Below are 13,053 nucleotides of genomic sequence, written 5' to 3'. Positions count from 1 at the left end.
AAAAAGTATTTTTAAATAATTATTTATTTAATTTTATTTATTCATTAATTTATTTTAATTTGACCAGAGAGAGAGAAAGTGAGAAACCAAGCCATCAGGTCCAGGACTCGAACCATGGTCAGCCATGTGGGAGTGTCCAGCACCTTTACCACCAGGCCACCTACTGGTCTCCTTAAAAAATATCTTTAAAAAAATATTTTTAAGTCTCTCTTGGGGGACCAGCAGGTAGTGAAGGCACTGGATACTCTTACATGGCCAACCATAGTTCTACTCCCAGACCTGCTGGCTTAGTTTCTCACTTTCTTTCTGTGTATGTGTGTCTTTCTCTCTGGTCAAATTAAAGAATAAAGGAATGAATAAATAAAATTAAATTAATTCTTTATAAAAAAAAGTCTCTCTTAGTAGATTTGGAAAGTATTTTCTCATCTCTAATGTTATTAACATTGAACAAATTATTTTTAAGTTATACATGTATGTACACATGTATGTATATGTACACATATGTACACATATGTACATATATTTATTCCTTTATTATAACTCAAGGAAAATATGTTCATCTCGCTTTTTAAAAAATACTTAATTTGGGAACCAGCAGTTAGCGTAATGGCTATGTCGCTGGACTCCCACGTAGTCGACCACAGTTCGCGTCGACCGCGGTTCGCATCCCGGACCCGGTGGCTTAAAACTCACGCCAGGCGCGTGTGCATGCGTCCCAAGATCCTGAGAGGAGAATGGAGGAGAAGGGATTGCAGCGTGACCATCCCCTCTGGGGGGTGATTTCTCGCTTTCTGTCTCTATGTCTCTCTCTGTCTGTCTGGCAAGCACACGCGCCCTATAGTGAAAATCTCTCCAAAAAAAAAAATTTAATTTTAAGAGATAAAAAAATAAATATAGGGACTGACAGGTGGCATGGTGGTCAAGGTACTGGACTCTACACGGTTCCAGTCCTCAACTTGGCAGCTTGCTTTCTCATTTTCTTGCTCTCTCTCTGGTCAAATTTAAATAATAATAATAAATATAATTAAATAATTCTATAAAAGAGAGAGAGAGAGAAAGACAGGCATCCTCGATGTGTTCTTTAAAAAAAAAAGAATTATTTATTCATTAATTTATTTTAATTTGATTAGAGAGAGGGAAAGTGAGAAAGCAAGCCACCAGGTCCAGGACTTGAACTGTGGTTGACCATGTGGGAATGTCCAGCATCTTAACCACCATGTCACCTGCTGGTCCCCCTCAATATGTTCTCATACTGTTACCCTCCCCCAAGTCCTGAAGCAGCCAGCATCATAAAGTCAACGCTGGAACTGAACCCTAATCTTCCATATGGCTTCCAGCATTACAGATCAGTGTATTACCATTGTGTCACTGTGGGCCAAATGTGTTCATCCCTTAAGAGTCAGCATTTTGGGGCTGGCAGGTGTAATGATGGTTAGAGGGGCTGGACTCCCACGTGACCGACCGTGGTTTGAGTTCCAGATCTGGTGGGTTGCTTTCTTGCTTTTCTTCTCTTTTTCTCTCTTGCTCTCTGGTAAAATTAAAAAATAATAATAGTAATAAATAAAGTTAAATAAAGTATTTCTTTTTAAAAAATCAGCATCTTATAAAAATGAGGGAAATAATTGCTGTAGGATGTACAGCTGATACTTTCTCTAATTCTGAGCTGTTAGCATAAACCAAATGAGGCTGGTACCCCTGGTAAAAAAGAGAGTGAGAGAGAGAGGAGATTCAAGCACGCTGACAGCTAACACAACTTCTCCTATAAGAGCAATCCTAGGAGAATCTGGGTTGTTTTTAATGATGTCCAGAATTTTTACATTCAGTTCCCTTACATGCTAGTCACCTTCACTGGAAAAAAATCCAACATCCATTAATGATATTTATATCTGGTGTGCCATTACTGAGAAAACAAAATGAATCACAAACTGAGGTTTAGCCTGCCTTGACTCCAGCTATAGGCTTGAATAGACATTCTATTATTTATAGACAGGCCAGATCAATCTACCTAGGAAGGAACGTAAAGCTGTATACTGATACAGCTTTTAAAACAGCAGTCAGTTGGTGCTGTGCCGATAATGAAAATGCCAAATAAAAAGAGTGATTTTCCTTCCAAGTGATATTAGATTATAGTGCTGTCAAGAGTCTTGCAATTGCATTACCCTCTTGTAATCAATCCCACCTTATCAGTTAACTCCACTTGTAATGGGCTGCTGGCTTCCAGAGACTTTGGATTATTTAAAACTTCTTGCTGTCTGGTAGAGACATCATCTGTTGCATTTTCACCTTCCTCAGGTGGAGCATTCCTTATTTGAGCACTTTCCTTATTTGAGTATTCCTTATTTGAGCTACTGTATTGTTTGCTTTTCTTTTGCTGGGAGGGCATTGTGGAGCAGGCACTGAGCATAAAGAGCAGTAGGTTGTGGGACTGGGACTTGTCTTCAACAGCAAATGGCTTCCCAAACTAAGTATTATATATGTTAAATCAGGACAAACATCATAGCAAACTAAATGTCCAGTTCACTCTTCCCTCCGCTAAGTGGAAAAACCTACCACGTAGGGGTAAACTGTAACTCCCTCGTTTGGCTATGTGGGAGTCCAACGACATAACCTACCAAGACCTACTAGGCAAAAAAGGGGGAGGAGACCCCCGTCCAGAGTGGGAGCAACAGCGGATTTTGGAAAGAACAATCACACAGACACAGTGACGCACAAGTAGAGAAAAGCAGGGATCTGACAAACTGGACATCTCTGCAGGAGAACATCATCTGCTGGTCCCTGGAGCTGGGATTTGAATCTCGGCCCCATCATGTGGAATCCAGCTCCCTTTACCATCATACTGTGGAACTGGCAAGTTAGAAGTTCTTGAACTTTGATTCTTATTTACCTCTAATTGATATAACCAACGGAGTTTAGCTTTTTCTTGGGTCAGGTTCTTATCGAAGAATGAGAAGACTAATTGTAACAATATCTGTTTGCCCAATGATAAGAGCAGGTCAGGTGGTGTTTTGCAGGTTTTGTAGAGAAAGAGCAGTATGAGCCATTCATTTATTTTTAATTAAAAAAAACTTTTTTATTGGATGTGTACATTCACACGCATGAAAGAGAGAAAGGGAAAAGAAAGTGCCCTTGATGGCATGTGGTCACACCCCAGTCCTTTCTCTTCCATTTTGCCATCCCATCAGAATTTTGGACACACATGCTTACTACCTACCTGGCATTTTATTTTAAGCCACCAGGACTGAGACTTGAACCACTTTTGGACATGTGGGATCCAGCTTTCTGTGTTTCTCACCTAATTGCTGTACTACAGAGCCTACAATGTGAGCCTATTTTTGAGAGAGAGAGGTTTTTGTTTTTATTTTTTAGCTAGGGGGTACATGCACTTGCCAGAGAAACAGAAAGTGAGAAATCATCCCCCACAGGGGATGCCCCCTCCACAGTTCCTTCTCCTCTATTCTCCTCTCAGGGTTTTGGGTATGCACACACACGTGCCCAGCATGATTTTGAAGCCGCGGGTCTGGGACTCGAACTGTGTTCAACTACATAGGAGTCCAGCGACTTAACCATTGTGCCATCTGCTGGTCCCAGCATGAGTCATTTTCATAACAATAACAACAAAAACAACTATTATGTTGAGGATTGAACAAGAGTTTTTGGAGCAGGAAAAAAAATTCTTGGGTTTGTTACTTGAACAAATATAGAAGGCTATCAGAGCTGCCTGGCCTCACTAGAGATTGGGTGATGAGCTTTCAGTAGCTTATGTATGGGTGACTTAAGATGCTAGCTAGTAGAGAGCGTGTGCCTTACAGGAACAGAAAACAAAAAATAGTCAAGCAGTATTTTTTTTTTAGTTTAACTGTAGGGCACATGCACTCAACAGAGAAATGGAAGGGGAAAGAGAGAAAGCACCCCCTCTCCCCCCAGGGGATAGCCACCACCATCCTTCTCCATTTTCTGCTTGGAATTTTAGACATGCACACCCATACATGGTCCTGGCATGTTTATCTACCCACAGGTTGAACTTGAACCACTCATATGGCCCTGTGGAATCAGCTGCCTTAGTCACCATGCCACCAGCTGGCCCAGTGTTCTTTCATAAACAAATCAAGGGCCAGCAGGTCCCGTGGTGGTTAAAGCAGCCGGATCCCAGGACCAGCAGATGGTGTAATGATTATGTCCCTGGACTCCCACATGACCGATCCTGGACCTGGAGGCTTGAAGTTTATGCCGGGGCCCAAAATCCTGAGAGGAGAATGAAGGGGATTGCGGCATGGCCATCCCCCCTGGGAGGGTAATTTCTCACTTTCTGTCTGTCTCTGTCTTTCCAGCGAATGCATACGGTCTATAGTTTAAAAAATCTCTTTAAAATATAAAAGTGAGGGAACCAGCAGTTGGCGTAATGGCTATGTCACTGGACTCCCACGTAGTCGACCGCGGTTCGCATCCCGGACCCGGTGGCATAAAACTCCCGCCAGGCGCATGTGCGTGCATGCCCAAGATCCCGAGAGGAGAATGGAGGAGGAGGGATTGTGGCATGACCATCCCCCCTGGGGGGTGAATTCTCGCTTTCTGTCCCTCTGTCTCTGTCTGGTGAGCGCACGCTCCCTATAGCGAAAATCTCTCCAAAAAAAGAAGAAGAAAAAAAAAAAGTGACTGGATCCCCCATGGCTGACTGTGAACTTAAAGTTCCAGAGCCAGTGGCTTGAAAAACACCAGTGTGTGTGTATGCATGTGCCCAAAATCCTGAGAGGAGAATGGAGGAGGGAGGAGTGTGGTGTGTTTATCCCCACTGTGGGGGAATGAGTTCTCTCTTGCCCTGTGCCCCATAGCAAAAATGAAAACAAACAAAAAAACTAAAACTAGGTGAAACCTTCTCTTGGTACTTAAGATAATACTTGAAGGCAACATAGGTATTTGGTTTATTTTTAGACAAGGTAGAGTTGTATAGCCATCTTTAAAAGTCATATTCCACATTTTCAATACTTAGAAGTACATGGTGTAATAGTTTAGAAAGACAACTGGATATGAAGAATGTTCATTGTTCTTTATGATCTCACATTTGATTTACAGTGTAGTTTCATGTTATGTGACTGGGTGATATACTTTGAAGATTAAAGAGGATTTAAAAGTATCTGAGGACAGAATCAGGACTTCAGTAGTCAAAGTGAGGAGGTTAGCAAATCTCTCTCCAGAAAGCAAAAATAATGTTGGACAAAATTGTCAAAAACATCCATTTTAGGGCTCTGTAAATAGAACAAATCCAAGCAACAAATTGAGAAACATTTATCCATGAGTAACTGCTGACTTTCAGCTAAGAACAATGGGAGTCTTTGACATTCTAGGGTTACTTCCATCCCCTCCTGCCTCATGCATTGGTGTGGTAGTCCTGTCAGAGTAGAACCAGGCCATGAACCCTGGCAGCCTGCCAGGGAGATCAGTCGATTTGGAACAGAAGATGTAAAGCCCTTGCCCATTGGCATTGCCAGTAAAAGTAATCAATGGAGTGGCAAGCAAATAAGGTAGGCCATTACTTCTGATGGCCTGACAGCGCTGTCCTTAGTGGGTTAAGCAGCAGACTGGTAGACTTTCCAAAAACTCTATTATAGAGATCCTGGAAATGAGTCAGCCAAAAAAGGGGTTTGCAAGGCTGTCCACACATTCCAGCCTGACTAGAAGCCTATGCACACATGCACTAAGGCAAGAGCAGTCCCAAGCTATCTACATATTCTTGATTGGCTGGGAAGCTTCATGAATGTGTAGAGATACAGTAGGGCCCACCAGAAAGTAAAAGTTGGGGTAAGCCTGAAAACTGCCTCAACTTTATGGTCCCTTACCCTTGCACAGATCCATGGGCACATGTTGGAAGTCTAGCACAACCTTTAACCAATCATTGTTTGATCACTAAGCTATGTAGATGCAGGCATAACCCCTAGCAAGTCAGGTTTAAAAATAAAAACAAGGAGCCTGGCTCCCTGGTGCAGTAGCAATGTGCTGCTCAAGAGAAGCTGGATCCCACATACCAACCTTGGTTCAAATCCCTGGCCCAGTAATCTGAACACACCTCTTTGCTCAAGCTGACCCACATGGGAAGGTTTTGAGTTTATATTTGGCTGTCTCTCTGAGTACACTGGGCACACATGTGCCCATGATCCAGGGCTGACTGAGGCTGGAGTTGGATCACAGTGTCAAGAATTACGGTCTCTCTTTTTCTCTGTCTCTTGTCTTTCTTGCTTATGGAAGAAATAATTAAATTTTTAAAAACCTTTAGAAAAATGTAAAATAAATAACAAGGATTTGAAAAGAAAAGAAGCTAAGTAGAGACATCAAGTTGCCACATGCCATGGGAAGACAGATTTCATAGATATAGTCCAGGCAAATTACTAAACAAACAAAAAAACACAACCCTCATGGAAAATTATAATTTTTTGACAAAAAAATTATGAGACAAACAGGGAGGGTGATTTCCATTCAGAGGAAATAGTTCATGAAAACTATCTCTGAGTAAACCCAGATGTTTGATTTAGCAAAGACTTCAGCACAGCTGTTAAAAATATGTTCAAAGAATAAAATAAACTATATTAAATATTAAAGAAATAGTTAATGTTTAAATATTTAAAGAAAAGGACCAGTAATTGTTAAGTGATAACTGCATCTTTTCCAGATTCCACGTGGCCATCCAGGGCTTGAGCTCAGCCCCAGTGACTTGAGAAACATGCCAGTTGTGTGAGCTTGCCCAGGATCCTAACAAATGGAGAACTGGAGGAAAGGGATTATGGCATGGAGTAGTCTCTCTCTGGCCCTCTGTCATTAAAATTTTTTAAATAAAAATATGATGGCAATGCCTCAATAAATCTCAACAAAATAGAAACTTTTTACAAAAGGAACCAAAAGATGTATGTAGACAGAAGGAAAGGGGCTCTTGCTCCCTCAGCATCATGTCTTCAGTGCTGGCAGCTTCCTATCTGCGGGTTCTACCCTTCAGTGCCTGGACAAAGGCAAGCATATGTGCCCTATAGCAAAAACCTCTCAAAAAAAAAAAAAAAAGTCAGCTTAACATAAGTTGCAAAATATGAATATCCATTTGAAGAGCACAGAAGTATATGCAGCAAAAACCTCTTGTAGGGACCAGCAGTTAGTGTAATGGCAATGTCACTGGACTCCCATGTAGTCGACCGCAGTTTGAGTCCTGGACCCAGTGGCTTAAATCTCAAGCCGGGTGTGTGTGTGTGCGTGCCCAAGATCTCGAGAGGAGAATGGAGGAGAAGGGATTGTGGCGTGGCCATCCCCCCTGGGGGGTGATTTCTTGCTTTCTGTCTTTCTGTCTCTGTCTGGCGAGCGCACGTGTCCTGTAGCAAAAACCTCTTAAAAAAAAGAAAAGAAAAAGAAAATGTTTGTAGACACACAGGTACCACACAAGGATATTTTTTATCCTTCAGACATTTTTTCCCCAAAGAATTAATTTTACTTATTCATTCATCTTTTTAAAAGAATTATTTCATGTAATTTTATTTATTTATTTTATTTATATTTGACTAGAGAGGGATGGAGTGAGAGATAGAGAGAGAGAAAGTGAGAAAGCAAGCCGCCAGGTCCAGGATTTGAACCATGGTTGGTCATGTGGGAATCCAGCAGTGCCCTCAGCTACCAGGCCACCTGCCAGCCCCATCATTCATTTATTTTTAAAATTTTTTGGAGAGGTTTTTGCTATAGGGCACGTGCACTCTCCAGAAAGAGAGGGACAGCCAGAAATCACCCCCTGGGGGGATGGCTACACCGCAATCCCTTCTCTTCCATTCACCTCTCGGGATCTTGGGCACGCATGCACACGTGCCCGGTGTGAGTTTAAGCCATCGGGTCCAGGACTTGAACCATGGTCAACTATATGGGAGTCTAGCAACATAGCTAATTTGACCAGACACAGAGAGAGAGAGAGAGAGAGAGAGAGAGAGAGAGAGATAAAGACACCAGGTTCAGGACTTGAACTGTAGTCAACCATGTGGGAATGTCCAGTGCCTTAACCATCACTCAAACTGCTGGCCCCTATCCTTCAGACATTTTTTTTAAGAATTATTTTACTTAACTTTATTAATTTATTTACTTTTTTTTTTTTTATTTGACCAGGGAGGGACCAGTGAGAGAGAGAGAGACTGAGAGTGAGAAAACAAGCCACCAGGTTTGGGACTCAAACTGCGGTCAGCCATGTGGGAGTCCAGTGCCCTTAACTACCATGCCATCTGCTGGTTCCCCCCTTCAGACTTTTAACAGTGATCCTTTCTGGGAGTTTATAGGATCATTCCACTTTATTATGTATTTTTAAATAATTTAGTTTTTTGGGTTTTTTTTTTTTTTTTTTTTTCAAAAAGTACCAGTAATATTTTGGGAACACATACTTTTTTTTTTTTTTTTTTGAGGGAGATTTCTTCTAGCTCCAGGACTTGAACCACAATTGATCAATTGATCATGTCCAGCATCTCAACCACTATACTACCCGCTGACCCTGAATACACAATTTTTAAAAAGCAAGTCATAACATAACACTACCTTTGTGGTTTGGAATTGTGAGGTTGAAAAAGATCAGGTACTCATTCTGTAAACAACACTTAACTTCCTATATCCATTCCACCTGTGTTTCTCTTTTCTGTTTGTGTTTACAGGTCTTTTTAGTACCTTATAAAATCTTTGAGGGCAAAACTGGTTTTATCCATAATCGTTTATTTCCATTCCCCCATCTCATCTCTGTCATATAGGATTTTGCACATAGCAGACCATCTGTAAATGCTTAGACACAAATAGAGACATATGAACAAATATTCCACACAGCAGTGGGAATCCAGTCGTCTGTAGTATAGTTGTTTGACCCTCTGTCATAATGTTCTTTCTCTCTACTACTCTCAAAAATAACGATTGAGACTATCAAAAAACAAAGCAAAACAAAACCACACAAAGAACTACTTTTCCTATCTTCTCCAGTTACTAAATGTAGAAAACAGACTGAGTTCTGCTGACTTGTAGACAGGAAAAGGAGACCATTTCTAGGAATAGAATTCCTGTTCTTGGTCTATTCTTTTTCTTTCATTTTGTTGTTTCCTTTCCATTAAATAGGAAAGTAAAAAAAAAAAGTTCCAAGTCCTCATACTTTTGCTGTACGACTTTATTACATGCAGCATTTGGAATATTTGACCTAATATATTTGGTTGTCTGAAAAGTCATAATGCATTTTTGCATAGAAAAGCAGAAAAATGTGTCATGACTTCTGATGACCTAATATTTCTTTTAAAAAGTAGGACTTTGCCATTGAAGTGTTATTTTTCATTATTTTAAAACTCGTATTGCTTTTAAATGTTTTGCATATAACATTATGCTTTTAAAAGTAAAATGTTTTTAAAAGTTTGTCTTTCAAAATCCAAAAAGTGGGGCCAGCAGGTGTCATAGTGGTTAAGGTGCTAGACTCCCATTTGACTGATCGCAATTCGAGTCCTGGACCTGGCAGCTTGAAACTCACACAAGATGTGTGTGCCTGAGTACCCAAAATCCCAAAAGGAAAATGGAGAAGGGATGGCAGTGTGGCCATCCTGGGGGTGATTTCTCATTTTATTTCTCTGTCTTGTTTTATCTCTGGTGAATGCATATGCCCTATAGCAAAAATCTCTCTCAAAAAAAAAAAAAATCCAAAAGGTACATTTACTTGTAAATTACTTACAGTGGGTTGGAAGAAATTTCCAGTAGAAGAGGAGTGAAATGGTTGCTCAGGCCCTCCCACAGATGACAATTAGATCTAGACAGTTCTAGGAAATGGCTGAAGACATCTGAAAGTTCTCCATAGAAGCTAAAGCAAAGTTGACTACTGAAAAACTGTAATTGGAAGGAATTAAAACTGCCAAGCTTGTGGCTTATTTGCCAGACAGTTGCTCTAATCTCCACAGCTACAGGGAATAAAATGACAGTGGAAAACTGCAGCCTTACAGGGGAGGGGTGCCAGAGAAGATTGGTCAGAGATAGAAGAGCAGCTAGAAATTTCAGGGGAAAACCCTGGAAACGAGAGAGGACTGCAAGGGACCAGCAGTTAGCGTAATGGCTGTGTCGCTGGACTCCCATGTAGTCGACTGTGGTTCGAGTCCCAGACCTGGCAGCTTAAACTCACGCCGGGCGTGTGTGCGTGTCCAAGATCCTGAGAGGAGAATGGAGGAGAAGGGATTGCAGCATGGCCATTCCCCCAGGGAGTGATTTCTCGCTTTCTATCTCTGTCTCTCTGTCTTTCTGGCGAGCACATGCGCCCTATAGCAAAAACCTCTGCAAAAAAAAAGAGAGAGAGAGAGAGAGGACTGCAGAAAGAAACCCAAAGTCTGAGTAAAAACTGCCCAAATCCGTGGTTGACAGTTAAACTCACTCCAGCTATCTAGGGGAGACTCCAGATTGCCTAGCAAAACAAAAGCAAAAATAAAAACCAAACACACAAGCAAAAAAAAAAAAAAAAAAAAAGCAGGCAGAAACCAGAGAGAATCTACCCTTGAAAGACAGACCTGTACTATATAGATGAGATCTGTGATTTTGATGTTTTTTTTTTTTTTTTTTTTAAACTGAGAGTAATCTTGTACTGTACACAGCTCAGGGAATAGAAAATTAAAGACCTACTGGTTGGCATGTCAGAGGACATACATACCCTAAGACTAGCAGAGCAGCTGGAAAACTAGGGGGAAATCCAAAAGACCCAAAAAAATCACACAGAGTGTAAGCCACTAAGTCTAAGCAACTCAGATCCTTGCCTGTCTGCCAAATTACACTGCAGGGGAGACCTCCGGGAGCTAGGCTAAAAAAGCAACTAGAAGCTGTAAGAACTAAGGAGACATGTCAGCTGCTGCATAACACAGAAAAGACCAATTGCAGTATGAATCTAGGCAATTGCTGATTAGAACTTTAAAAAAAATTATTTATATTTATATATTTGCTGTGATTTTTGGGTCTCTGGGTCTGGTACTTGAACCTTGGTCAGTCAGTGGGAGTCCAGTGCCTTAACCACCATGCCACCTACTGGTCCCCTACCTACTAGAAATTTTAAAAATCCTAAGAAGGATATGGCAGAACCCAGAATTGCTACATCTTATCTACAATGTCCAGTTTTCTATCTCTAGTTACTAGACATGTAAAGAAACAGGAAAAAAAGCAATAAACATACTCAGGAAGAAAAGTAATCAATAGAAACTGACTTTGGGGACTGGTAGATGGCGTAGTGGTTAAGGCACTAGACTCCCACAGTGCTGACCCACTGTTCAAGTCCCAGACCTGGAGGCTTGCTTTTTCACTTTCCCTCTCTCTGTCTCTCTGGTAGGCATGAATCCTCTGTGAGAAATATAAATAATAATAGTAATAACAAATATTTTCAAAGAAGGAAAAGAAACTAAGTGGGTACAAGTACTGAATTTTGCAGGCTGATTTCAAAGCAGCTAATATACATATAATCAAGAAATTATATGAAAATGTGATTAAAAATTTTAAAAATAACTGAGCAGATTGAGAAATTGTTACAAAGACACTGCAACTGACAAAATGGAAGTTGTAGCTCTGAAATAAAATAGTAATTGAAATAGTTACGGCTTTTTCATTTTTACCCCCAGAATTCCAAATGCTTTTCTTTTTTCTTTTTGGCAGAAGAATAATTCTCTATGAGTTTTTATTTTAATTCTCTCTTTTTTCCAGGAATTTTTTCTTTCTTTCTTTCTTTCTTTCTTTCTTTCTTTCTTTCTTTCTTTCTTTCTTTCTTCCTTTTTTTTTTATTTTAAAGATTTTTGACATAGGGCACGTGCATTCATCAGAGAGAGATAGCAGAGCCGGGGCGGGGGGGAGTGAGAAACCATCTCTAGTGGTGATGGTCACACCACAATCCTCTCTCCTCCATTCTCCTTTAGGGATTCTGGGCACACACACTTATGTGCCTAGCAGCTTGCATGTCAGGTCCAGGACTCAGACTGCAGAATTGACCATGGGGCAATCCAGTGCCCTAACCATTGTGCCACCTGCTAGCTTCAGAAATTTCTTTCTCAGATCCTTTCTTCTAAACTGAACAGCTTGGTGTGAGAGCCTGCTATACAGTTCATTACACTGTTTCACCTCTCACCCCTACCCCAGTCTAGTGACCACTATTAGTTTGTTAAACCTTCCAGAGTCACTAGCAAACCTAAATACATATTCTTTTTGTTGTTGTTGTTGGAGATTTTTGCTATAGGGTATGTGTGCTCTCCAGAAAGACAGAGAGATAGAAAGTGAGAAACCACCCCCCGGGGGATGGCCGTGCTGCAATCCCTTCTCCTCTATTCTCCTCTCGGGATCTTGTGCACTCACACACATGCGCCCGGTGTAAGTTTAAGCCACCGGGTCCAGGACTCGAACCATGGTTGACTACATGGGAGTTCAGTGACATAGCCATTATGCTAACTGCTGGCCCCATAAATACATATTCTTTTTCCTCTTGATTTTATATGAATGCCAGCATGCTATATATATGGTTTTGTACACTTCTTCACTTAACAACTTATCTTAGCAATCTTTTCATGTCAGTACAAGGAGAGTCCTCATTGTATTTACAGCTGCATAGTTGTCCATCATTGATGGATATTTTCAGTTTCTAATCTACTGTGGTTAACAGATGATACGTATTTGTAGAATAAGTTCTAGAGTAGAAATAGTCAGAAGGTATATGCATCTGTAGGGTGGGTAGAAATTATCAAATTGTCCTCTGTAGGGATATACCAGCTTACATTCCCATTTTCGATGTATAAATACCTATTTCCCCATAGCCTTGCCAAGAGAGTGTTACAGGTTTTTTTCTTTATTTTTGCAGGGGAGGTGGGTGGTAGAGCAAGGAAAGGCAGGTATCTACTAATTTGATAAGGAAGAAAGGTTTTTGTTTGTTTGTGTGTTTCCTTTTTTAAAAGAATTTTTTATTTTATTTATTATTTATTTATATTTTAATTTAACCAGAGCGAAGGAGCGAAAGTGAGAATGCAAGCCACCAGGCCAACCACTACGCCACCTGCTGGCCCTGGAAGGCTGGTGTTT

The 13,053-nt window shown here is 40.8% G+C and overlaps 1 protein-coding gene and 1 pseudogene across 1 annotated transcript in view; both read left to right on the top strand.

Annotated features, from left to right (window-relative positions):
- PACS1 (phosphofurin acidic cluster sorting protein 1) overlaps positions 1 to 13,053 on the top strand; it is a 179,838-nt gene that overhangs the window by 71,338 nt on the left and 95,447 nt on the right. The window lies entirely within an intron of this gene.
- LOC114006673 (uncharacterized) lies at positions 6,872 to 6,995 on the top strand (annotated as a pseudogene).

This window comes from Tupaia chinensis, unplaced genomic scaffold, assembly GCF_000334495.1.
Source record: "Tupaia chinensis unplaced genomic scaffold, TupChi_1.0 Scaffold149501_1, whole genome shotgun sequence".
Lineage (NCBI taxonomy): Eukaryota > Metazoa > Chordata > Mammalia > Scandentia > Tupaiidae > Tupaia > Tupaia belangeri.
The sequence above is the reverse complement of the archived record's forward strand: the minus strand, read 5'-3'. Positions and strand labels throughout refer to the sequence as shown.